The sequence below is a fragment of the Geospiza fortis genome, unplaced genomic scaffold, assembly GCF_000277835.1.
Source record: "Geospiza fortis unplaced genomic scaffold, GeoFor_1.0 scaffold273, whole genome shotgun sequence".
Classification (NCBI taxonomy): Eukaryota; Metazoa; Chordata; class Aves; order Passeriformes; family Thraupidae; genus Geospiza; species Geospiza fortis.
In genome coordinates this window covers 351,617-374,725 of record NW_005054543.1, presented here as the reverse complement: position 1 = coordinate 374,725, position 23,109 = coordinate 351,617, and the positions used below count along the sequence as shown (strand labels likewise).

At 37.4% G+C, this 23,109-nt stretch overlaps 1 protein-coding gene across 1 annotated transcript in view; it reads right to left on the bottom strand.

Annotated features, from left to right (window-relative positions):
- Positions 1 to 23,109, bottom strand: part of CELF2 (CUGBP Elav-like family member 2) — a 545,200-nt gene that overhangs the window by 434,955 nt on the left and 87,136 nt on the right. The window contains exon 2 of the mRNA XM_031063925.1: positions 13,012 to 13,047. The gene's annotated coding sequence lies outside the window, so the exon portion shown is untranslated. The remainder of the gene's footprint in view (positions 1 to 13,011; positions 13,048 to 23,109) is intronic.

Genomic DNA, 23,109 nt, shown 5'->3' with positions numbered 1-23,109 from the left:
GAGTACAATTTTTCACATTCCACAGGGATGGCAATAAGGACTTCACTCACTTCAAAAGCTCAAGAGGAGCTTTTGGAGCCAAATATTCAGCCAGTGCAAGTCTGGCAGGACACGCTTTAATGAAACAGGGTGGTTTATCCTAGCCAAGGATCTTGCCTTTCTCAAAAGTGAATCTTTCTAGGGTTATGTAAATTGGTAAATCCAGTTATGTGTATTGCCAATGGCAAAACCAAAGTATCTCTACGCTACTCTATCTAAAGATCTGAACAGAAAAGTGTGACTAAGGGCAGATGTGCATACTTGAAAGGGACAGAAATCAGGATAAATGTAGAATAAGTAGAAAAGATAAGTGAAGCACCCCAGGGGTTAATATTGAGACCAGTGGCGTGTAGCAGCTTAATTAGTTGCCTGGTTAATGAGACAAAGTGCACACTGGACAAATTTACAGGTGTTATAGAACCGGGAGGAATGATGGATGCACCAGTTGGTTGTGGTGCCATTCAGAAAAACCTCAGCAGGCTGGAAAGATAGGACAACCTGGACCTCATGAAGACCCTGAGAGCCCTGCACACAGAGAGGAACAATTCCACACACCAACACATGCTGGGGTCCAAACAGTTGGAAAGCATCTTGGAAAAGAAGGACCTGTGGGTGCTGTGGACCACCAAGCTGACCATGTTCCAATGGTGCACTCTGGTGGCAAACCAGGCAGTTGGTTTCCCCAGAACGTGTCCAGCAGGTCCAGGGAGGAGATCCTACCCCTCTGCTCAGCAGTGGGGACACCTCTGGAGTGCTGTGCACAGTTCTGTGCTTCCCAGAACAAAACAGACATTGACATTGACACTGGAGGAAGTCCAGCAAAAGGCCATTGAGATGCTTAAGGAATTGGAGCACCTCCTCGACAGAGACAGGCTGAGAGAGCTGGGGTTATCCGGCCTGGAGAAAAGAAGGCTCAGGTGACTGAGCAAGAAGCCACAGACCCATATTGAATTACAGGAGATTCCATTTAAACTCTTTTACTGTGAGTGTCATGAAAATGGAAGAGGTTGTCCAGAAAGGTTGTGGAGTCAAAAACATTTCTGGGCATAATCTTGGATCACCTGCAATAACTGACTCTGTTTGAGCAGGGGATTTAATAGAATAGAATAGAATCATAGCATGGTTTTGGATGGAAGGGACCTTGACGGTTGTTTTCATTCCAACCCCTCTGCCATGGGCAGAGACACCTTCCACTAGAGTAGGTTGCTCAGAGCCCCACCTAACCCGGACTTGAACAATTCCAAGTCAACTAAAAGGTGTCCAGATCTCTTTCAACTTCAACTATCCAGTGATTCTGCAACACAAAATCTTTAATGTGAGGAAAACAAGATTTAATTTTATCGTCTCAGGTTTAATTCCTTCCTGCTAATATTTTATTATCCCAAAGACATTTGCATTGCACAATGTCCAAAGCAGAATCTGCATGAGTCATTCCAGGTTTCAAAATCCCATATGCTGAAATATGGCAACATTTCTTTTTAAAAGAAGGGAGAACATAGACCTGTACAAATCCACCCCTGTGATAGACAACATCAATGACAATTTTAAAGAATTTAATGAAGTTTAGGATGACGATATCAGTTAATGTATAATTACAAACTGTAGAAAGCAGAATACTTGATACAAGCTTAATTTGTTAGAACATGTTTTGCAGCCATAGAAAATTTACTAGATATATAGTCAAATTTGGTTGAAGTTAAATTAAGCATGCATCTTGATTCTTGGTTAAATTTTTTCTGCTGCATCCTCCTAAACGGGTATAAGTAATAATAATAAAAAAGCTGGTACAAGCTGAAGCCTGCAGCTTATACCCCATTATAAATTGCACTTCAGATTTTCTAAACTAATTGTTAAATTTAGAACTGGCAATTAGCACTGCACAACATTTACCAACAGAATTAACTGTATCGCTTGCTATCAAGCTCAATTACATTTTCAAATGTCCCAGACTGGTAGCTCTGATGCGTTCTAAGAAAATAAAACCTAGAAATGGGCCAACAGCAAATTGTTGTGACAAGATTCACAATAGGAAATGCTTTGGGTTTTTTTTCTGTTTCTGCTTTGGGTAAAAGTACTGTCGTATGGGTTAAAAATTCAATCTTACCTGAGCAGTGCGAAATTTTATCGCAGGTTGGTGGAAATAAAATGTAAATAGTTACTTTATGAGAGTTCCACGACTTGAGAATTCTATGTAGCAACTTGATAGTTTTGAGGAGTCCTTATTAGCAAGTACATGAACACTGCCAGGAGATGCTACCTGGTGTTGCTTTTTAGTGTGATAGGGTATGAATCTGAGAACTTCAAAAGATATTCTCGACAAACAGCCAAGCCTACAGAGCAACTCACAGCTGGATTTCCTGCTGTGTTTACTTACTAGAGCCAACCCTTAGGAAGCTTTTGCTCTGAAACTGTATCAAGACTAAAATTCAAAGCCACTTACTCCTGATAAACCATTCAGAAGCACAGAGTTGAACTAAATTCACTTGCTTCCAAGGCAGAAGGAGTGAAAGGCATTAAAGTTGCATTAAGATGAGCCAGTCATACTTTGATGCAATTATATCTGCTCAATTAACAGGTTCTCAGTGGGAAAGAACTCTCTACAGATGTTGCTGAGGTGTAGATCCCAATAGTCATCACAGATGTGACACCACCCTCACCTGCCAGATCATGGTCAACTTGTCACTCACCAAGACTCCCAGGTCTTGTCTGCAGAGCTGCTCTCTGCCAGGTCAGCCCCCAGCCTATCCTGGTACTTGGGGTTATTCCTCCCCAGGTGCATGACCCTACACTTGCCCTTGCAGAACATCATTAGGTTTCTCTGCACCCAATTCTCCAACCACCAATCAAGGTCCTGTTGGATGGCAGCACAGCCTTCAAGTGCATCAAGCCATTCCTCCCCAATCCCATGTCACCAGCAAACTTGCTGAGGGTGTGTTCTACCTCTTCATCCAGGCCATAGGTAAACAAGTGAAATGAGACTGGAAAAGAGAAGCTAAATAAGTATTGGTCCCTGGGGAATGCCACTGACTACAGGCCTCCAGCTGGATTCTGCTCTGCTGATCACAGCCCTCTGAGCTCTGCCATTCAGCCTCACTGTCCATTCATCCCACCCTCATTTCCTGAGCTTACCTATGAGGATGTTATGGCAGACAGTGTCAAAATCTTGCTAAAGTTGAGGCAGACAACATGCACTGCCCTCCATTGACCGACCCTGCCATTCCATCATAGAAGGCTGTCTGACAGATCAAGAATTTCTCCTTGGTGAATCCATGCTGACTACTCCTGATGACCTTCTTTTCTTCTGCATGCTTGGTGATGACCTCCAGAATGGCCTGTTCTGTCAATTTTCCAGGGCTGGAGGTGAGGCTGACTGCCTGGTTGTTTCCTGGGTCCTCCTTGCCCATTCTGAAGATGGAGCAGCATTGGCCTTCCTCCAGGCATCAGCCACCTCTCCTGTTTGCCATTACTTTCACTGATGTTTTCAAGTGGTTTAGCAACAACCTCTGCCAGCTCCTTCCACACCTGTGGGTGCATCCACCAGGGCCATGGATTTACGGTTTTTCAATCTGTCTAGCTGTCCTCTAACCCAGCCCTTCAGGTTAGAGGATAGCTAGACAGATTAAACACCCATAAAAAAGGAAGGGGAAATCTTCCTTTCTTCAGACTTCTTCCATATCTCTGATGTCTGAGATTACCAAGGGATAAGTTCATTTTCATTCAAAAGTCTTTTAATGTAAAGGACCAGCCTTGCCCCATGACTTATGTTTCCTTTTCATCTTCTACCATCCTTCTCCTTCTCTTGGTTATATCGGGATACTCCCAATGCCTGTGCCTTTACACCTGGCATTCTCCAATACCTCCATTTTCCTCCACTCCAAATCCCTATGGAAAAAGAAATCTCCACCTTCAAAGCTTTGATATTCTCTTCCAAATCTTCTCCTGACTTTAAAAACCTATTCTCTCAAAATAAAAAGAAGCCTTATGACCTTATGGGTAACATCTTTTCCCTTTCTCCTCATCTCTTTGTCCTTATACCTATGACCCAGGACTTTTCCAGGATATGAGCTCTGGGAGCAGATTTTCAAAAAGAGGGATGTGATGTAGTTTCCTAACATTCAATCACTTATAAGTACCCAAATGTCATGTGTACACTCCAAAGCATAATAGCCCTGTTCTGAGTCCCAGAAATACTGATGGAACATCACATATGATGTGCCATTTTCATATTAAAGACTTATTCAGAAGACAAATTCTCTGCAGTGTGTTTAAAATTTATTTCCATTTTTTTGCCATTGTGTAACGCAGGATTTCTCTCCTGTATTAAAATAGTCAATGAATGATGCATGCAATGCTGTAAAAAACTCATTTACTGTTATTCCAAGATGTATCGATTTACATGTGGATCTGTTCAACCCTTTTTAATTTGACCAGATGAAGTTTGGCATGACAACCTTTGGAAGATCATGTGATCTAACTTCAGATGTCTCCCGTGTCAATATCTAAACCCTAACTAATTTCCATAACCTGACTTGGTGGTTACAGGGAAAAAGACATTATTAGAATGCAGTTCATATCTAGCAGTACATTACAGGATGTGAATCATGCCCTGAAAACAATTTTTTTAAATGTAAAGTGAATTGAGGATAATTGTCCCAAGAAGCCTACAATTAGCCTGACAAATCCCTCCAAAATTTTTTAAAAGAACGAGCTTACCTAAGAGGACTGTGAGCTCAAAGACAAAAAGAGAAGGTCTGTCAAGTGTTGCATCTAGACAGCACTCACAATTATTTAGGGAGCAAAATGCAAATGGGAAGTTGCAATTTTTGAAGGTTGTCAGAGATCTACTTATGCATTTTCCTGAAATCCTAAGTAGTTATTGAAGCTAGAGGTTTAATCTCTTAGAATCATTTCACAGATAAAGAAGAGAAACAGGCTGTTTCAGAAAGTGGTTTTGGCCCACAACTTTGGTAGAAAATCTAAACTTTTATGTGCAGGACCTGCCTCTGGAAGCCCTTTTCTGTTGACTTTGTGGAGGATATTTTGGCATAACTTGACAATTGGCTCAAATTAGATTTCTAGTCTGTAGACCTGAATCTCACTCCTAATGTGTGTAGGGTGAACATGTGTTTTTCCTCGTGTAAAGACTGATTTTAATAGGGCTTTTGCACCAGGAAATCAAATCCACATTCATAGTCTTATTTTAATCTCTTGGAGTATGGACCATGCTTTGTCAAAGTCAGGCTGTTAAGAAGAAGGCACCTGTGTTTCCATAGTACATAATAATATAACTGCCTTTACATTATAGGTTATTATTATTATTATTATTATTCCTGTATAATTTTCACCAGAAACCAGAACTTCAATGGAGGATTCTGCTATAAACATGGGTGAAAACCAATAAGGCTTGCAAAGCTACTTTCCTGCATTTATGCACAATACACATCAGGAATCTCAGCCTATCATCATCACAACCGGGCAGTAAATTGAATTTGAATATTGAGATTTTGTCGGAATACTTTTAAGACTTCAAAACTGCAGGCAGCAAAGAGTCTAACACATCTGTAGGGAAGATGTGACGGTTAATTACACTCTGAGTATCTTATTTCTACCTCTGAATTTGTCAAGCTTCATCTCCATTGCCTGGATCTTGTTATATACTTTTCTGCTAAATTAAAGAGTCAATGAATATCAGAAATTCTTCCCTCTGCAAGTATTAGACTCTGATCAAGTCGGTTAACTTCCCCTTATTAAGTTAAATAGCTTGAGATTCTCTCACTTTAATTACTGTACAAGCTCAGACTTTGCACTAAGTACCTGTTACAGCAATTCAAATCAATGAAAACCACTGGAAAAATATGAACTTACACGCTACAAAAATAAAACAGAATAAGAATAAAAGAAATCTTTCCTGACCATCCATCTTCTCATTTCTGAATAGAGGAAAGACAAAATGTGTGTCACACAAGAGAAATGACAATGGTGACAATAAATGACATAAGGAAGTTTACTGTGTACCCAAACTAAAGAAAGGATAATCAAAACCTAAGGAAAAGAAAGTGAAAAACTAAGGAAGAGAAGGTCAAAATGACAGGAAAAAAACATAGAGAAAATAATAGTGTTTTCAGTTCATGAATATTCTCCTCCAGCTTATGACACAATTCTATACCAATGAGTAAAATTTCCTGAGAAGTGTGTGTTTTGTAGAAGTAACATTAAAAGGTACTAGTGTGCAAAAAGGAAAAATGCAACACTGAGAGAAATTTTAATAAGTGAAATATTTTTTCATTCTATCTAATAAATACATTTAAAAAAGCTGAAAATAGTGGGATGATTCAACGAAACTCAAGTTTTGTATGCCTTCAAGGTCTTCTGATGGATAGATAGATAGATAGACAGATAGACAGATGAAACTTAGATCAACAAACCTAAAATCAATGCACTAATTGTAGTGAAATGGAGCACATCTCTGAGTTATTCAAGCTAGAATGGATAAACAGATATGATTACTTAGCTACTGTTGTCTTGGTACCATTAGTCATATTTTTCATAGCTTTGGTCTACAAAGCAGCAATATATTTTCATGAAATCCTAAAATCATTCCAAATACTTTTGATTTATAATCACTCAAATCTTGCTATGGGATAAATATTTGAGCTACATGTTTTAATTTGAGTTTCATGAGTGCTTTTCTTTCAATTTGTGCCCATTATTGTTGGAATGGATAAAGAAGGAGAGTGCCTGCGTTACCAGGAGATACTGCAAATCAGAGACAAACAATTATGTCTGAAGAGCACATCATCACAGGGTGACAACCTTGGTGAATCCTAGTAGGGCAATGGATGTCAGGTGCTGGTTTTGCCATAGCTGCATCCAGAGTCCACAGAAATTAGTGGGAAATTTTGAGAAGTTCTGGTTTGGGGGTTTAGCTATTGGAAATTGCCAAACAAGCCCAAACATCTAGATTCGTTTAATGTGATAAATCACAAACCAGATTCATTTAATCTGATACCTCACAAACCAGAATTTACAACACAGTGAGCTAGGGCAGAGCAAACCACTCAAAATCCCTCAAAATTCAGAGCCAGCTGAATTTTGGCACCCATGAGCAGCATAGAAGTCCTTGATGGAGTTTTTCAGTGGCTTTAGTGTGTGTCTGGAGCAACATCAAACCCCACATTTGAACCTGGATAACATTGGCACTATGGTAATGAGGCTCGACGAGCATCTGGGCAGCGATTTGGCTCACGGAAAAGGAAGGTTGGTAGTGAGCAGCCTCAAATGGCTGACCTCGTTTTGACATGCACATTACAAGCCATCATCAAATTTGACTGTAACTAAGTGCCAGGGGCTTCCAACAAGCTGCTCTGAGGTTGTTCATTTGGAGTCCAAAATGAACAACTTTGATATGGCTCATTCCTGCAGTACCACATGTTTTCAAAGCACTAACATGATTTGTAGGAAATTTAAAACTGTGCACAGTTGATCACACAGACTGGACTTCCTCCACTCTGTCAAGTAGAATGATTTGTCCAGAGAGAAGATGTTGGACAAGGTTTGAAGGGAAGCTGCTGGTGTTCAAAAGACAGACTTACAGGGTTTCATCGGCTCATTCTCTTCCAGTATTTGATTTAAGACCTTCCTACATCAAACACTAATCAGCAAAAATTGTAACATCTGGATTTAATAGTTAACTATATATTCAAGACTGCTCTTTATTTTCCATCCCTGAGACCCTTTGGTATTGTCCCTAGGTGAGAAGAGCAGCAAGATTAACGCATAACATGGCACTAGAAACTGCTGTTGGAAAACAACAGGAATAATCTAGATAATGCACCGAGAAGATATTTCTATATGTTTTGTGACTGGTGAAAACACACAGATGTGTGATTTTACTTCTATAGAAAAACAGGAGTGTGTTTTTACATAAACTTTGAAGAAGATTGGAGGATATCTGACACACAATAAACTGGCTTTGAAAAGAGTCAGTATTCACCTAATTGCATTGCATTTAGCAGTGCAAGGTAAATTATGTTCAATTTAAACTACATGAAGCTGCTTCTTCATTTTGAGCTGGGATAGTAAAGACAAATTCCAGGGGCTGCTGTAAGAAGGTGGCATAAATTCTTTTATTATATGAGTACATGACACTAGGCTTCCTAAATAGTACTAGATGTGAATATGGGGGCAAATGAATCAAACTCAAAGATCACATTTGGCTTCAGATTTAGACTTTAAATATTGCAAGTATAGAAGTAATTCCATTAAATGTGTTCCCATCCCAGCCAGGGGAGAAGCATTTGGTAAAGTCAGTTCATTTTATGTGGGTACAATGGCATTTTAGATACCCATAGTGGGGTGAGAAATGTATACCTAAGAGTGGAAACTTCATCTCACATTGAATCCTTATCAAAATTTTGCCACAAACCAGAATGCATCATTTACATTAGTGCTTTCACTGTACACAGACAGGAATAATAACAATAACAATAACAATTATTATTATTATTAATAATAATAATAATAATGGCAACAATAACAATTCTTATGTGCATTGTTAAATTAGGGAACAGATTTGTCTAGCACATAAAGATTATTTGTAGGCTGTTTTCAAACAAGTTTAGCCCTGACACAGAGATAAGTTCAGTTTTTCTGTACAAAACGCTCTCTGGACTGTCATGTTTTCTTTGCAGCTATGCTAAGCCCAAAGGATGCAGATATTAAATCTGTCTTTGCTGCTAATTTGGTTTTCCACTTTGGGTCCATCCTACCCATATCTCTTACATCTACCATATGTCCATGACCCCAAATGCAAAAGACCTGCAGTAATAAAAATTATTATTAATAACAGTAGGCAGTGGAGAGGTTAACATCAGGGGAGATTTTGGTCAGAAACTGTGCAGCGCTGGTTTCAGCTTAAAAGAGAATAAATTTCCCATATAATAAGCTGTATTAGCAACAAAAAAAAAAAAAAATCAAGTAAACATTCATAGATCATGGCTGAACTATGATAATGTAGAGTTGAGAAAATATGGTCTAGTCTGCTTAAAAATCTGGCCATGCTGCTGTGCACTCGCAAGTTTCTCAAGCAGGAAATGATGGAAAGCTCCACTGATCTCAAATAACTCAATTGTTTTTCTTTTCTAATCAAATATCTTCATAGTGAGGGACCAAAAATGCATCATTCAGCATGCAATGTGGATGTGAAAGCATGAAATATGGCACTTCACTGTTAATGTAATATTAAAGATTAAAAATGTTTATTACCTGTTATTCTTCTCTTAATTGTTTTGTGTGGAGAAAAATAGAAGTTGCTGCTTTAATGCATAAAACCCCCACAATGTGCATTCATAGCAGAGAGCAAAGTGTTGGGGCTATGAAAATTATGTAAATGATGAATTCCAGTGAAAGAACTTTCAAACCCTTAGGGTCTTCAAACAGCATTAATTCAAGAAATTAGATACAAAATTTAACTTTTTCATGCTAATAATGATTTCATAAGGAAAAACTCGTTAGTAAAGGTGACAAATATGAAGTTCTATTCAACATTTAAATTCAGGAATCTTAGTATGCGCCCCTGGGATATATTTACTCAGCCAATGACTCTGATGTTATTAAGTAATTTATTTGAGAAAGTCTCCATTCATGAGTTTACATAAGAACAATATCAGGTTTACAAAGGCTTGTGTTGTCAGTTTAGCAAATACCTAATTCACAATGACTTTTGCTTAAGATTTTCATTAGGTTGTTCAATATTGTTTGATCATTTAATGTCAGCTTCATAAGATCATAATTTTCCCTATATGAAAAGAGGAAATTAAAAGGAGAAATAAATTAAAAAGTGTGAACTAAACTTAAATTTAAATCAGTTTTGCCACAAAAGCGAGGAGAACAGTGTCAGCACTTGTGATTGTACTTTGCTTGGGTATAAACTATCCCCACTTAGCAATTTAATGTTTTGCTGTGGTATATTTCTATGCCAGCAATACCAAAAATATATTGAAACATGCTGAACATATCAACATTGAAATGTTGCATTATGGTTCCATTTTTCAGGACTGATCAGTCATGTGACAGTCTCAATTTCTGGCAGCATTAGTTAGGGGGTTCATTAATTAGATAGGAAGCAAAAACCATCCCAAATCTCTCAATTTCTATGGCTGTTTGTGCCTTAATCTATTGACTCCAGCCAGTATTGAGGCAATGTGCAAATGTAACCAAAAATGACAATTCCTGGAAGTCAAGGAGCAGAGAGAAATAGCACAAGATCTGAAAATGAGGATGGTCAAAATAATCAACAGAATATTTGTCTTTCTACAGAAAATGCTGGTTCATCAAAGCAGAACAATTTCCCAGAAATGAGGAGATTTTACTCAACTTTCTAATGAAATACAGGCAAGCCTTGAAATCTTCATTTTCTCTTGGCTAGATCATTCACCATCACTCCTCAGAGAGCTCCCTGGTCCCCAGGCCCCTCACAGGGCTATGCTGGAGGAGCTTTGATACAATAATTGTTTGATATCACTGCTGGTTCCTGTTACAATCTGCCTCCATCACTTTTTCTCCTCCTCAGAACGGCTCTTGCTCTTCCATCACCCTGGTTCCTACATTCAGATGTCTTTCCACCCTTGTCTCTTCAGCTTATTCAGTCTAAACTAGGAACACATCAGCCTTGGTGTTTCCATGTGAGAGCTTCTATTTGAGCTCCAAGGCTTGTCTCTATCCCTTCATTGCCCATCCTACGACAGCTGAATCTTAAAGCACAACCTGCCTGGGTGCTAAATCTTTTACTCTGCACCTACAGCTGGCCAGGAAGAAAATAATATCCAAATAGAAGCCCACATTACAGCAATTATTAAATTATGTCACATTTGACTGGAGTATGAAGCACCTGGAGGTTCTGATTGAGACATGGGAAGGCAAAAGTCTTTTTCTGGCAACAGATCCCGTGAGAAATGAAAATAGGATGTACAAATAAAACATGCAATGACTGCCTTGTCTGTGACCCACCTTTTAACTTCTGTTCTTAACTGAATACATATAGAATGAGAGGGAGCAGGCAGGCCAAGTTAGATTTGATCATGTTTATTAACTCTTGTCATTCAGTTGTAACTACATTTGTGTGTTCTCTGGCAGAGTGGTTCTCTGACATTTTAAGGACTTATGAAAGGCAGAAGGGCTCTAATCTGTATAAAAATAATCTCCGCTGGTAAATTGGATAGTCACAGGACAGGAGTGGGTACTCTAAGAGAAATCACAAAGCCTGAAAGGTAATGATCTTGGAAAGGACTTGCAAGGTAGGAACTCTCAAGAGGAAATCAAAAGTACTTATTGGAAAACTGTGAATAGAGGAGATGAGAAATGATACAGAATTAGGCACAGATTCATAAGTAGGATGTTGAAACTATGAAATTATTTTACTGGATCAGTACTAAGGTTCAATTTGTGTAAGGGAGAGAAGGCAGCTAGAGATGATTTCATATACGGACAGGAGAGACAAGAGGGATTTGGCAGCATAATCTCTGAAAGAAAGTTAATAAGGGGAAGTATCTGGAAGTAAAAAAAAAATCACTATATGCTGTGCTTCCAGATAGGTTACCATTCACCAGGAAATATTAATTTCCATGTGATTAGTGCTGAAAAATAAAAACAGGAAACAGGAAACAGAGATGGAATGGGTTAATGCTTTTGTAATAAAACCCCTTCACACATTTAGGAGGATTGGTTTCTTTTTCTCCAGAAACACCACCACCAGAAGTTTTTGCTATTAAAGCATTAGGTAAAACTGAAGTTTGCAGCACAAACAGGAGTAGAAGGACTGGTTTCATAGAAGTTATAAGAGTACAGGAAAACAATGTAATCTGCATAATGTGGGTACCTACAGGGCTTGCAGAAAGAGGTAAAGACTCATAATTCCCTTTCCATCTTCAAGGCTAAGGATTAACTGTTCATGGTACTGGTGGCTTTTGCTACCTTCCTGCTAATATCTTTAATAGCACACATTTAAAATGAAGTCTTTTTGATGGCTCTCGAACTTTAGTTGGATGCAATGCTAGTGAGGGAAGATGTTTTCTCATATTTATAAGTGATCTCATCCTTATGCTATTCCAACTGGACTGTAAAGAGCTGCTCCTCAGACTCAAGGAGGAAGGATTGACTCAAGTGCAGGAAATTGAGGAACAAGGTCTGACACACTTCTCTTCACAACAAACCCAATTAAAAGTGCTACTTTAGCATAAGACTTGAACCAGAATCAGCTCCAGCAAGTAATGACCTCTCAATCCGTAACTCATTAAAAAACCCAAACTAGAAGAAATAATATTTATCCATTGGATGAAATTACCAAGTATTTCCCAGCAAAAGTTATCCCAAACATCATTAGACCAGTTTCCCTTACTGGATCAATCAATTGATCTGTCTATATTTATATCTATGTATATATAAATATACACATACCCTCCTAAAAAGGGTGCTGAGGTTTCCAGTAAAGAACACAGCAGTTATTTACAGAAATATGATGTAACCTGGGTGATTAGGGGACGTTATTAAAGGAAACTAGGTATGATTTATAGCAGCAAATAAATAAGACAAAATTTGTTTAACATACCTCAGCATTAAGCATCTCATGCATTAATTGTCTCCAAAGTCTGTTCCATTTGTTATCTAACAAGGTATGCTCCATTATTATTTCTATCCAGTTCATTGCTTCATTCTATCTGTTCTTTCAAAATTAGCTTGTCTAATCAGAAACTGCTTTGGCTGGTAGTTCATTTCATATAAAAAGGAGGAATTCTTGTTTACTGAGAAAGTAATTGGATTATAATTTTGAAAAGAAAGAAATATAGATTGCAATAAATTATTTTGTAAAAAAATACATGGGAGTGTGAAACCCAAGACAAATTAAAAGCTCTAATGAATGAAAAGGCTATAAATAGAACATGCAACTGGAAAGAATAATTCATCATTGTAACTTACCTACTCCTTGTTATTCTGTTGAAAAGAGCTGAATATCTAAGGAAAGAAGAAAAAAATGTATTTATTAAATGATGATCAAGAAAATATTTATATTAGCTGTCACTTTTCTTCTAGCTCTTTAGCTCTTGTAAATGTTATTAAACCTTTATTACAGAAAGAAAAAGTAAAATTTAACCACGTTTGGGAGTACACAATTCCATTTCAGTTATTTATTAAATTCTGTTGATAAGTTTGCATGATCATAGGTAGTCTAAACTAAAGTTGGATACATTACTTTGTTGCTTGCATCATTATACATTTAAGTGAAAACAAGAAAAGGCAGAAATTATATTCAAAACACTGACCAATATACTGGGGCTGTTTATAGAGCTGGTCCATCATGTATATTTTATTGCTTATCAACATTTCAATTAATATCAAACTGTAGGACTTTTTTCTTTTTTTTCCTTACTACCTAAAAATATTTTTTTTGCTAATCCTGCTCCTTTTGTGCATGTGTGTTTTAAATTTTTTTACCTAAAAGAAGTAAAACAATGAGTATTAAAGATATGAGAAGTAATGGACATGAGCTAGGAAAATTGTGTAAAGGAAAATAAAACATACAAAAGAATGTGTGACATTGTAGCAAATCAAATTTAGAAGTTAGAATATACATAATATAATATAATATAATATAATATAATATAATATAATATAATATAATATACTATTACATGCAGTAAAAAAATCGAGTGATCTAAAATTCTGAAGTACTAGAAAAAACGTGTACTCTCAGCTCTCACCTCTTCAGCTGATTAACACCTTGAGTTCTTTCTGTTTGTAGATCTAACAAAAAATTACAAAATTAAATTACATACACTAAAGTATGTGAGCTAAATTGTTATAGATTTACATTTATTTAGCCTGATTTTATTTATCTGAAAATCATTCAGGTTTTCCTTTATTTTGAATTGCATTTATGATACCAATTCAAGCTTTGATCTTAAATTACACTTTTGGGGCCTGAAGTAATAACAATTTTGGATTACAAGGATCCAGTTCTTATCTACATACCAAACAGGTTGTTTATAGTGCAGCTTGTTCAGTGAATATACTCAAATTTAGCACAAGGAGATTGATAAAGGTAATCAGCAAATACCATATTGGCTTAGAATAAAGATGAAAGCAAAATGCACCTGACTCAGTAAAGATAGGAGTTAAATGCCAGATTATCCACATAAATGTGTCAGTAAGAGGAATTTCATGCATGACAGATGCTAGAATGGGCATTAAAATGGTCAGGACAAAAATCATTAAGTGCCCCAATAATGCACACTGGGCTAAAGCAAGTGTAGGATGTCACAGGAAAATTCCCACCAACTTCAAAAAGTTATTTCCATGCTCAAAGTTGGGCATTTATGTGAATGAGATAAAAACATTAGGCAGGTTATTAATACTCACTTGAGGTGTCTACTCTATGTTTAGAAAGCAAAACCTTATCATGCTACCAACACCATGAAACTCAAAAGGTGTCATGAAATGACTGGATGGAATTTTATTTCTTTCAAAGAAAAATGTAGCTGCAGAGGATGATAGCCATAACCGAGGTCCTACACAGGCCTTGCCCATCACAGCTGCAAGGAAAGAAAATTATTGATGTACTGAGAGGTAGGTGCTGTTACTATTCCTTTGGTGACTGATGTGGAGCTTCATTGAAGAAAATGATATTATAGAATCACAGAATGGTTTGGGGTGGAAAGGACTTTTAAAATTCATCTGCTCCAACTCCTTTGCAATGAGCAGGGACACCTTCAACTGGATCAGGCTGCTCAGAGCCCACAGCAGCCTGGCCTTGAATGTTTCCAGGGATGGCATTATCCCACCTGAGAAAAGAAGTTTTGGTACCTGAACCAATGGCTACTTAGGAGAACGTAGGGATTGAATAACATTTGGATATGAGCAACATAGAAAAATCACTGTTGTTCAGTCAATATGAAATATTTAAAGCAGAGAATTTCCATTCATTAATCTAAATAAAAAGTAGCCTTTGTATTTAGGTACCTGCTCTCCAGATTCAGATCATATGGGGAAGAAGTTTGACATTGATGTAGAGACTCTCAGGCTGCCCCAGTCATAAGCTTTAGGTTTCTGATTTAGGACAGGGAAAGCATAATCCTACTTGAATATGCAGTCCATGAAAATCCTCAGCTAAACATTGGTGACAGGAAGTCCCAAAATGCAAAGTAAACTGTGACAAATGTCAAAAATGTTTGGAATTTTGCTGTTTGTGTTAAAATGATCCAAGCTGAGCATGCCAAAAGCAAGGGTGAAACTACCAAGGATTTTATTACTGAAAAGGTAATATAAACCTAAGAAATATTGGCATATGTTTTCTAGACTGGTGGGGTTTTTTTTATATTTTTATGTTTGGGTATACATTGTTGTGGCTTGAAAATCTCCCAAAATTAAATCTTCTGGTGTGGTGCCTGTGTGTTGTTGCCTTGATTAGTTAAGTGAGCCATGAACTAAAAGTCCTTTTTCCTCCACCACTGGCTGTTCACTTCATGTGTATCCATTTCTTGTCTTTCCCATTTGCCTCCTGTCTGTCTGCTGTGCTCTTTCAACTCCTGCAGGGTCCCTCTCCTTCCTTGCCTGCCCACACAGAACCAGGCTCTCAAAAGGGCTCTTCAATACCACCATAATGAAGGTTAAACCAAGATAAATAAAAACCCCCACAAACCATCTGTGAGCTGATTCCTGTGGTGCAGTCCCACTCTTCGACCGACTCACATCAGAAATCAGATGAGAGCATAATTTACATATTTAAAAAATTTAAATTAGATCAATTTTTTTAAACTTGGATAATATGAGACGCTGAGGATTCCTTGAACAACAGCTCTACAACAAATTGATCTGTCTGCCTACTACATTCAAAAAATTGATTTTCTTTTCCTGAATGGAAACATTTATTTGAAAAGAATGAATTAAATTTGTGACACACTCTGTTAGCGTTCTGCATCTGATTCTGAGGTTTTAGAATCTTTTAAATCAATAATAAAACCATTTTAATTTGGCTTAACTTTGTAGGGCATGTGTACTTGTAATTTTCAAAGATTATGAGATAAGGAAGTGGTCCAGGACTAAGTCCTCTGAGTCATCTGACTTCTCATTTGTCTGTTTTGGGCTTCTCAGTTTGTCTGATCTGAAAATTCCTGGGTTTGAATCGACCTTCACAGTTCAGACAAACAGAGTCAGACTTTTGCTCCGAACTGTCTGAGACCACCAGTCTGTGAAGAAAAATCATCATGTTATTATAAAATAACAGATTCAGTCCAATAACAAATCTGGAGATTTAAACCTGTAAAGCTTGGGGCTATAACCACTACCTCACCAGTGAGCTCTGTAATATCCCCATTCCCATATGTCCTTCCTCAACAATTTATTCCTACTCCAGATGAGCTTTAAGAAATTCTTCAGCAGCACTAAAAGCTTCATGCAGTTCAGGTTAGCTAGTCTGGGCTACAGGTATTTCAAGATAACCACTAGGTGTTGGCACCAGAGCTATTTATTGGTGCCTGAAATCCCTTTCCCTTCAAGAGTTCAGGTATTTCAAGATAACCTCTTTGAGCTGGCACCATAGTTATTTACTCTGGGCTACAGGTATTTCAAGATAACCTCTTTGAGTTGGCACCATAGTTATTTATTGATGCCTGAAATCCCTTTCCCTTTGAGAGTTCCTTCACAACAACCCCATGCAGCACCAGTGACACAAGAGGACATGGTCTCAAGCTGCACCAGGGGAGGTTCAGGTTGGACATCAGGAAAGATTTCTTCACCGAAATGGTGGTCAAGCACTGGGAAAAGTTGCCCAGGGAAGTGGTGGATTCACTATCTCCTTGGGATTGTCCAAGAAATGACTCAACATGGCACTAAGTGCTATGGTTTAGTTGACACAGTGGTGTTTGCTCAAAGGTTGGGCTCGATGATCTCAGGGATATTTTCCAACCTTTAGTCTGTGACTCGAAGATGCACTGTAACATCAGCATAGTGATGATAACTCCAACTGAGATAGTCTGGTTACTTTTGGCTATCAGAGCTCAATGATTGAGAATCTTTGATTCAATTTAGTCACTCAATTACATAATTCTTGGAATTGCAGGGAAAAATATAGGGTGGAAGGAACCTCCTGAAATCATCTGGTCCAATGCTCACATGTTGCTGCCAGTAAATGAAGGTTCTTTGATAAACTTCCACAGAATTTGACTCTAAGCACATTTGTCACCCCTTGTAAATGCAAATTGAAATGTGTTAAACTATCCCGATGGTGATTTAAGAGTATTTGCCTCTTTTTACAAGAGTGCAGCGTGCAGAAGATCAGATTACATGGGTCAGCTGGCCAGAAGTGTGTCAGCCACGTGCAGTCCCCTGGACACAGGCAGTCACATCAGCCTGTCCACAGCCAGCACCCAGGAAGCCCAGGGATGAGTTCTCAGGCTGCACACAAGACAATTCATACTGCTAATAATCCATAGCTAGAGGTAAAGGTTAAATGCTGACCATTATTGGGATACAGTCCTTTATACCTCACTTAACTAATTGAATTTGTTTAATTAACAATTTACACACCTGGAGAGAAATATAAAATCTATTGTGCTGTTTGGCATTCTGCCTAAATTGGAAATTACCTATACATCCTCTAGTCCATATTAAATGGGATTTACTTTGGACACAATCGCTGTTAACAATTAGATAGGGATATTGTTTTTTTTTGAGCTCCATTTTCTAGACTCATAAATTTCACAATTTTCTAGACTCTGATAAATAAACTCTGGTAAATTTTTTTATCCTTACAAACACCTGAAATTAAATGAAATCCAGAAAAGTTAGATGAAAGTATTTTTATTATTGATTTTAAACTGTGCTTCTCTGTGCATAACGTAAATTTTCACCCAGATACAAAAACGAGAGACAGAAACTTGCCAGCCTATTTCACATTCAAAGCAGACACACCAGAGTCACAAAACCAGACTGTTTTGCCCGTAACTGGAAGGCTGAAGAGCAAAATCTCATTAAGATTGGTATATGGAAGGAGGTTTACAAGCCATGCATATCCATGAACAGGTTAGTTTAAATGCCTGAGAAATAGATGGCTTTTCAAATATGTGGCTGACAGTCATGGGTTCAGAAATACAAACTAAGATGAACTAAAAACTTGATACTCAGAAATAGATCTGTCTGGGAAATGGTGTTATGGAGAAATGAATCTGCATTCCAGGAAGGCTGCTTCTTAAAATCAGTTCTGATCTTCCCATGGTTTGGTAACACGGGTTTATCCCTGGCATCCTGGTGGATTTGGGTCTGATGCATGTGTTCTCACACAGCACCTCTGAAAATCTGATTTGCATGAAGTAATGCTTGCCTAAGGTATTTAAAAGATTTGTCAACAGGAGGAATATTACTGCTGAAGGAATATTCAAAAGGCTTAGGCTTTCATGCAGTGCACTCCATAAAATCACACTTGCTCATGAAAGTAAAGCACATCTTTGCAGTGGTTATTTCCAACAGCAAGTAGTTGGTGCCATTTTCAGATTTTGTTTAGTTACAATTTTCTGCTATATACATATTATTTGCCCCTCTTACTTGCTAAACCTTCCCAATGCCGGGTAGCTGCATACATGCAGAGGACAGGGTGGAAACAGAACTTACCCTTGATGTTTGCTGCCAGCCCTTAGACTTTTCCTGAAACCTAGGAGGAAAAAAACCCAAGACTAGGTTCTAACAGCCTTGGTTTTATAGTTTGGACTGGTATCTCATGGGTATTTACTCGATAATTCATCTGAAAAATGAAGAATTACCTTACTGAATGAATCTCTAAGCAGGTAATTGTTGGTCTGTATCCTCTGGTAAGACCACATTGGCCTTGACTGGATACTGAAAATAGCATAGATGTATGAAGTAATTTATTTAATTATTAATTCAAGGTTGGAACGCTAATAGAAAAATCAACACAAGCTACTGCTATGAAGATATTAAGTAATCAAAATATTCTGGTTTTATACCGAATAAGTTCCTAATAAACACCACACAGACCAAATATAGAAGAACAAAAGACACAAAATCATTGCAAATTAAGTCCATTTTTCATTAACTTTGTCACATATGAACTCAGGTATGTTTGAACTTCACAGTCATTGTAGTGCATTCGAAAAATAATACTGCAAAAATTTCCATGACTTCAATAGAATCTCTATTGTATTAGTAAGTGAACTCTCCATGGCCAAAATAATATCTGTAAATACCCATGAATTTTAACCCAAAACGTGGCAACCTGGCACGATTAAAAGCTTTAGATTCTCAAAGAGCAACATGACTAAAGCAGGACTGTAGCTTTGAGTGGCACCTCACTGGTTTCATTTGCCAGTATTGTTATTTTCCAAGGTAATATTTGATTTACAAGAAAAATGCTTTTAAGTCCCACAGTAAGTCCTACAATGTATCCACAAGTATAAAACCCTCAAATTGCCATCATTTGTCAAATACTAAAGCCATACCTGAGACTATTCAGTGGCAAAGTAGGAATCTAATGATGTCAGCAGGGAGGAGGGAGGTTAGATTTATAGAGGTTTTAGAGGCGATTCCTCTTGTCTCTGCTCCCTTGTCCCTCTTCTGACTCCCTTTAATTCAGCACTTTGACCACAGTAATACAGTTAAGCTTCAGTTTATGGCACAGATGCCTCATAAGTCCAGTCTCCATGATTTCATTGAAAGCTCTCTCACGTTAGTAATTTGAATTGATTTTAAATTCCAAATTATTGTGAAGAGGTTGAAATGCAGAGCTTTAATGTTAACCCAACTCTCTCCTTACACTTTACACAATAATTGCCATTTTTTTTTTCTAATTGGCTGTAGCTAAGGTTCAGACACAGAAGGAAGGCATTTCTGGATGGAAATAATAATGAATGCAACCTGGATTTGAAATAAATTAGACATGACTGTGAACAACACTTTATGGATGGGTGATTACTCCAAACGAATGCTTTCTATTTTTGTTTACTTAATATAATTCCAAGTTATAAAATAAAAAGTAAAAAAACCTTAGGTGGTCATTCACAGACTGTGGTCAGGGGAGTATCCTAGCACAGAACTGTTTTAGTCAGCGTTGTCCAAGAGCTGTGGAGTGCCAGATGCAAAAATCTGATAGTCCTCAATAAGCTAACTGTTGTTTTTAGTGGTTAACTTCATTTTGTAAAGATCCTAGCTCAAGTACAGTCAAGGTTTTGTCTACCATTTGTTTCAAGAGTCTGGATCAGATCCTTAAATCAGAGCCAAATGTGAATAAAAGCAGTAAATTCTTTGGCAATAAATCCTCAGTAAACTGCATTACTCAAAGATGGGACCTGCTGGAACATCTTCATAACATTCTTTTGCCTTCCTTCCCCTCATGTGCAGCATATTGCAGTAATCAATTAACATGATGGAATATTCCTGTGCTGAGACCTTCTTGTAACTCCCATATGGTCAGAATTTAATCCTAATAGCATAGGTTTTTGTTTTTTTTTCTTCAGGAGCTGAACTCATCCTGTGCATTATTGATTATGGAAAACTAATATTTCAGAGTGATATTGTTGTTTTCAACTTGTTGGTGTTGAATATTTGGAGAAGTTAGTTACTCGGACAGGACTGAGCATTGTTCATCTGCATGCAAACCACCAAAGTGGACAAGCAGAAATGGAGGTTCCAACTTTTGCACTTGAAAATAGCCTTGCTGTACCTCTTTAGAGCAAACATATAAGCAAAGTTGTTGACCTCTTGATCTTGTTTAAATAATTTACTCTTGCCCGCCCATCTCAACTCACCCTTTGTTTGCCTTTGTAACTCAAAAGATTGATTCCACTGTAACAAAGTAGGAAATTCTGGCTTATAACCTGATCGACCTTGGTTCATACAAAGAAAGGACAGTAGCTTATCTTTTGTCTCTTTCTGATTTTAAGGGCCCGCTAGAAGAGTTTAAAAATGTTGCAGGAAGTCATAACTGGAGGTTTGTCTGAGTGCATTCACCATGATTATAAAGTTGAATCTCTAGAGGATCACAACTCTGCAACCAGTAACATCAAAGCTCCCTGACCAAATTCCTCTGTAGGAGTTGTAGAAATTGAATTTAATGTACTTAGTATACAACAGTCTTTTAATAAAACTTATTACAAACAAATTCTGATTATTTTTTAAAGTTTAATATCAAATTGGCCTTTAGGTTTTTTCCTATATTGAGCAACAAAATACAACACAATCCCTACTGTTCTTTCTGAATAGATATGGGGAGGTGGAGAAATTGCTTGGTCCATGTATATTCCAGCAGAGGGTGGCAGTACACTACCACACTCCCACAGTAAAGGAAAAGTTGTGCAGTAATATTTATGCCTTCTGTCTTCAAGGGAAGAATACATCCAGCAGATGAATATGTTTTGGGAGATGGGAGATGGGAATTAGACTGGGAAAGTAATCCCCAAATCACTCCAGTGACCTTGCTCAATCCACTCAATCTCCATCTCTCTTTCATCTGAAATATTTTTCTTCCGTAATTACCATCAGCTGATGACTACAAACCGTGATAAAGCTCCCAAGAATAATTGCCTACAAGAATGAATATGGATATCTGAAAATGGGAATCTTTCCTGATTAACTGATGATACCAGAACCATTACCTTCATCACTAACAGCAGAACAGTCACCAACAGCGTTAAGCAGGATAAACTCTGGAAGGCAAAAAGGGGCACTCTGTGGCAGGAAGGATTTACATGGCACTATGGACATGCTAATGGTCTCCTGCTTTTCCTCAGTCCAGTTTTGCTGCTTTGTTAGTAGAGTATTCTTCAAAATTTGAAAGAACTTGTCATCTCTTCAGCAGAATGTGGATTTCTCTGTTACTGTCTTAAACTTCCCTTCAGTTTTATTTGCTTAAATCCCTTTTATTATTTTTTTTTTAATAGAAAGCAGTTGAAAAATTGTTCACAGGCCAGCAAAAGAGGCAGGGTGTATTTTTTTCCTTTTGGAAAAATCTTCTAGTTGACAGAAAAAGTGGCAACTGGTGCAGCCTGCTTTAAATTACTGCAGTAAAAATACTTTAACACATTGTCAAACTTCAGACCTTGGTGACTCAAGTTTCTATATTTTTTGGATGTGAAGAAATTTCAGTGTAAGAAGAAATCAGTGCATAATAGAAAGGAATACTCCATTATGCAAATAATGAAAAATTATTTGTATACAGAGCATGATTTCTTTAATGCGCTTTTATTTCCCCTCAAGAATTTAAACCAAAGGATTATGCAGGTCAAGAAGAACTTGAAGAACAAAAGCCATTCATGATCAAGCTCTCAATATGGACTTATATTAGTAAAAACATTTGAATAACATTTTTATAATAGTAATCTAAGTAGCTTATGTTAACTTCTCTAGTAACCAAAGCCAAGAATAATTTTTGTGCATTCTTTCAGTAGACATTCATTATTTAAATATGTAAAATATGGAGGCAGTGTTCTGGAACTTCTTTTTATTAAGAGGAAAGAAGCTGGAAATGATGCCAGGAAATTTAGGTGAGGAATGGCATGCTTCTTGGCAAAAATAAGAGATTTTTTTCAGAGAATTAAAGGGAATTAAATATTTCCAGTCAAAATGGTTGTCAATAATAATTCCTTATCTTTATCTACCTTAGTGAATTTCAAAGTGTTTGAGACACTTAAAAGTAACCTTTTCACCTGTGAGTAGCTTCCTCTATAACTTCTTGTAACATCCCCAGCTATTCCTACAGGAGGTGACATGATTTTCAGCAGGGTTTTTAACCAGCAATTAACAAGCATAAAGTGATGAAATATGAAAAAAAGACAACCCAAAAACCAAACCAGGGTGATCAGAAGCTCAAAAACATTGTCTGGTTATCATTAAGATTACTTTATGTATCAATTTAGGGTTCTTTGAGGGAGGGGGAAACAGTACGTGCAGTGCTGGAGTCCTTAATGGCTCCTCTACACTATTGAACCCCACCTGGCTAATAGAAAAACCTTGTAGCAAAATTTCATTGAAGAATAAACAGGACTATAGGAGAAAAAAAGAATTTTTTAGAAC